This window comes from Bison bison, unplaced genomic scaffold, assembly GCF_000754665.1.
Source record: "Bison bison bison isolate TAMUID 2011002044 unplaced genomic scaffold, Bison_UMD1.0 scf7180017864508, whole genome shotgun sequence".
In the NCBI taxonomy this organism is placed as follows: Eukaryota; Metazoa; Chordata; class Mammalia; order Artiodactyla; family Bovidae; genus Bison; species Bison bison.
Genome location: NW_011495064.1, coordinates 14,251,336 through 14,255,762, shown reverse-complemented (window position 1 = coordinate 14,255,762; position 4,427 = coordinate 14,251,336). Strand labels below are relative to the sequence as shown.

Here is a 4,427-nt window from a genome sequence, read left to right as displayed (position 1 = left end):
GCCTGACGCCCAGCTCGCCTTTCGCCGGATCCGGGCCTCGCCCAGCGAGATAGGAGAAGAAAGGGGATTCCGAGGTCTTGCCTTAAGCCTGTCCCTAGGCCGCGGCGAAACCGGAGGTCTGTTTCCCCCACCGTCCCAGAGTCCCGGACTGGGAGACCCAGCGGAAAGAGGCCATTCGAGGGTAACAGCTGCCCCCGGTTAATCCCGCTGCCTTTTTCTTGCCCTTTCTTTTTGATCGCTTCTCTTTCGAGCTTGAAGGCCTAGAAAGAAATCAGTCGGAGCTGATTTCCTCGGCTACCGCCTAGGGAAGGGAAACCAGCACTAGGACCCCCGAGTTTGATCTGGACTGGGCGGTGTGTGAGCTACCCACACACAGACAGAAACATCTTGGCCTGGTCGCTCACAGCTTCCCCACAGCTGCTGAGTCTGGGTGACTCTGGGAATGGGGGCTAAAGGTACAGCATGGAGGCAGCCCAGTGTGAAGTTGCCTGGTGGCCATCCTGGACACAGACTTGGGGACCCTGGTCTTCAGGAAACACAGGAAGCTCCAGGCCAGGTATAGTCACTCAGTGCCGTTCTGGGTCAGGCTCTGGGGGTCAAAGGACAGAGCATGGGGAGGTGGTCCCCAACCAACAGGGATTCCAACAGGTGTGTGGCCCTCTTGGGCACTTGGGATTAAATTAGATCCATTCCATAGACTGTGGGGTGTCTTGTGTACAAGGCATTAGCAGCCAGTTTGGAGTTCCCTTAAGGAAATCTGCAAGACTTCCAGAAACAGAAAAATCAGCCTCCTAAACCCACATTCCCAGGTTAAGGACACTCACCACCTCACACTCCATCTGTGGGTTTTTCATTTCCTTCTGCCTGAACAGTTGTGGTTCTGTGCCCACCTACCATTCCTTCTGCTCTAACTCCAGGCAGATGGAATAGATTTTGTGTCTGCATGCGATGACAGATAACTCCCAGATGTTGAGTCATAGAAGGTAGGATCAAAAATGATACCCTCCAAGAGCCCACCCACTCCAGGAGCAATCCATGGACCCCCTGCTGGATGCAGGGCAGCTAGTGTGCACTGTTATCTGCAGTTTTCCAAATTCATGTGGGCAATACTGCAGCACCGTTATACTGAGACAACATAATGAAAAGACAGCACAGAGGAGGTACTTATTCTCTTAAAAGAAATAAAAGGTAAATGCAGGGCCTACATAAATCTCTCTGTCCTTTTCCATTTAACGACAAGGAGGTTATTACAGGCCTCAGATATCAGGGACGTCATTTTACCGCTAATCCCTCCTAGCCAGAGTCACCTGCGTCACTCCGGGCCCCACTGGGCCCAGGGCGGAGGCTCTGTCAGATGAAAGGCCCTGCACTGGCGAAAGGAAGTTCAGAGCACCCTGGTCCCTCGCTGAATGTCCCTCCAGTGTGCTCTAAACAGACAGTACATTTTGCCCTTGACCTCCGAGGATCTATCCTCCCAAAGTACCCATGGAGGAAACCATAAAATGGGGGAGAGTAGGCAGTTAGCATATCCATTGTTAAGTTGCTGGCTGGGTGAAGATTCTGAGAAAGAGCCCTTCTTTCTCTGAGTCTTTTTTTCTGCCTCCTTCCCACTCTGCCCTTGCTCCCTTGAGGGCTCCACCCCAAAGTAACAGACCTGTTGAGGGAGTCCCAAGATGCAGAGGAATAAGAGAAAGGCTTGGTGCTGGAATTACGTGAAGTTGATTTGGAATACAAGTCTTACAGCCCTTTGAACTTGAACTAGTTTCTTTGCCTCTCTGTGACCCAGTTTCCTCATCTGTACGAAGAAAGCATAGCTCTTCCCTTGAGTGCCGTGCTCAGGGTCAGAGATGTTGTCTATAAAACTCCAAACAAGCAGCGGGATCTCCATAAATATTCTGTGGAATGAGAGGGGTGGGAGCTCCAAGGAGACTAAAACTGCTTCAGGCCGTGGGCCTCGTTCCTCAGAGGCCTCCCCCACCGCAACCCCTGGCCCCAAAGGCTGTGTAAAGCATTCAGAGGTGAGCAGCCAAGGGGATGAGGACTGGCTGACGAAAGGAGGCCCAATGCCACCTTGCAGACCACACAGTACGGCCTTCCCCAATCCCCTTCGAGGAACCCTCACACAACCAATCACCGAAGTTTCCCTGCCTCTGCAAAATGTGGGTCAGGGAGCCAGGGAGGCCGACCTGCTACATCCCCTGCCTCAAAATGGAGGCCGCTTCATGCCACACACGGGCACAAGCAAGGCACCGAGATAACGGGTGTGCACAACAGGCACACCAGACACTCCACTGAGGACACAGCTAGGCGTCCACAGGGGCCCTAAAGCCACTTTGGCTGCCCCATACCTCTGCATGCACAGCCCGTTGACTAGTGAGGGAAAGGGGTGGGAAACCCTTTTGTTTTATATTAACATTTGGAAAAGACAAGCCACGGGGAGGAAGCGGGTAGAAAGAGAGCCGCAGCTCCAAGTTCGCTGCAGCCTGAGTGGTACTGCCTTTTCGGTTGAGCCGGGATCCCTGCAATCAAAACAGCAGGGACACGTCTCACCCCAAACTCCCAAACCTCACAATCCATGCTCATATCTGCACACTCAGATGCACTTAGATGATTCTCACATGGACCCGGAGTCAATTCAGCAACGCTTCTGGACAGATCCCGGAATGGCCATCCACCAGCCTCACCCACCCAGCAGATGTTATGAACAATGCCTAGCGCTGGTCCCAGCTCACCCAAAGTGTCCCTCTGACCTGCCAGTCTCAAAACCCCAGTCGGGCCTCCTCAACTCTGCACTGCCACCTAGGCCTGAGTCAGGCAGAGTTCAGAGGTGCCCCCAGTACAGTCCTGCACCTTGAGACCTGTGACACCCTGGGCCTGACTCAGCACCCCTCCTCTGGTAACAAGCGGACAGGAAAGCTGTGGGAATCCTCGGACTGAGTGAATGACTACCCCCCTCACCCCTGCAGCACCAATACCCACTGACAGAAATGTTTTCACCTGGGATCCTGATGGATGTGCCCAGGGCCTCTGGCTGTGGCTGAACAATTCCCTCTGTGGGTGTGAGTTTGGTGCAAGGGGTGATTGAATTTAGCGGCGTCTAGCCCCCTGAGAATTGAGGGCAGTACTGGACCCGCGCTGCAGAAATGTATTGGTGGAAATAGCACAATGGCATACACCAGGCAGAGCCGTGGACGCTGCGGACATGTTTGAAAATGCTGGGCAAGGGGCCAAGCCTTTTGGGGGCTTGAGCTAGTAGCAACCCAGGGAACAGACAAACCCCTTCTGCAGCCAGGTCTGGGCTCAGTGTTGACCAGAATCACCTGCTTTCCAGTTGGATTTACAGCAGTCCCTGGACCCAGGATGACTCGACCTGGACCAAGCGTCCTCACCCCCCACGTGGAGCATGGCAGCTCCACGAGGGCACACCTGCCACCCCACCCCCCACCCCCAGATGGGGTGTCTTGGCAATGGAGTCGGTGACCCAGAGTGTTTATTGGAAGGAGCCGCTGGATGGCAAGTTCCTGTGTCTGGGCCCTCCGGGCACCAGACCTTGGGACTGGAGCCTCAACCTAAGTCTGTTAAGAGAAAACCGGGACCATTCCTCCCAGGCAGTGGTTGAAAGCTTTAAATGATTCACGCAGGAGATTGTGCTTTGGAGGTTTTGGTTTTAGTTTTATTTTGGGAGCTTGTGGGGAGTATTAGGTTTCTTTTTTATTTTCCTAGGATTGTTTTCGTTTTATGTTTGTTATGTTTTTCATTTTGCTTTGTTTTTGGCAGAAGGACGCACATTCTCAAGGCCGGTCTGTGGACCCTATCATTTTGGGTCTTTACTTTTTACTTGTTATTCATGCTCCCACCCCACCCCCCAGACACACACACACACACACGCAGAAGCAGACCTGCAGACAAATTCGTTGTCTTGTTGGTGTGTCTTGCGGGTACACTTTCATGTTCTGGGATCTGTGAAGGGCCTTCCGGGGCTCCTCGGATTCTCAGCCAGTGCTGCCGCCCGGGGTGGTCTCTTGAACTCGGGCGCCTGTGGACCCGTGGCCAGCATCCCGCGCGCAGCAGACACACGAGCGCGCGTGCGCGCGCCTGAAAGGTCAGAGCTTCTCGGTGGCCCCCGGGTGACCCAGCCGGGCAGGGAGGCTGGGACAGTGGGTGGGTACTGGGATCTGGAGAGGAGGGAGCGGACTGCTGCAGCATGCGTCCCTGGACTTTTGTTTGTCCGCACCAAATACGTTGAGTCTCCACACAAACTGCGCACCCCCGTAGCGAGACAGGGCTTCTAAGGCTCGCGTTGGCTCGACGCCATTTCCTCAATTACCCCGACTCAAGTCTGGGGCCAAAGTAACCAACCCAAGCTCCCTCTCAGGTTCGCTCTTTGATTTGTATTTTAAATGGACGGCGAGGTGGGGCACGGTATA

The 4,427-nt window shown here is 54.1% G+C and overlaps 1 protein-coding gene across 1 annotated transcript in view; it reads left to right on the top strand.

The window, feature by feature from the left end:
* VAX2 (ventral anterior homeobox 2) overlaps window positions 1-4,427 on the top strand; it is a 29,754-nt gene that overhangs the window by 4,307 nt on the left and 21,020 nt on the right. The window lies entirely within an intron of this gene.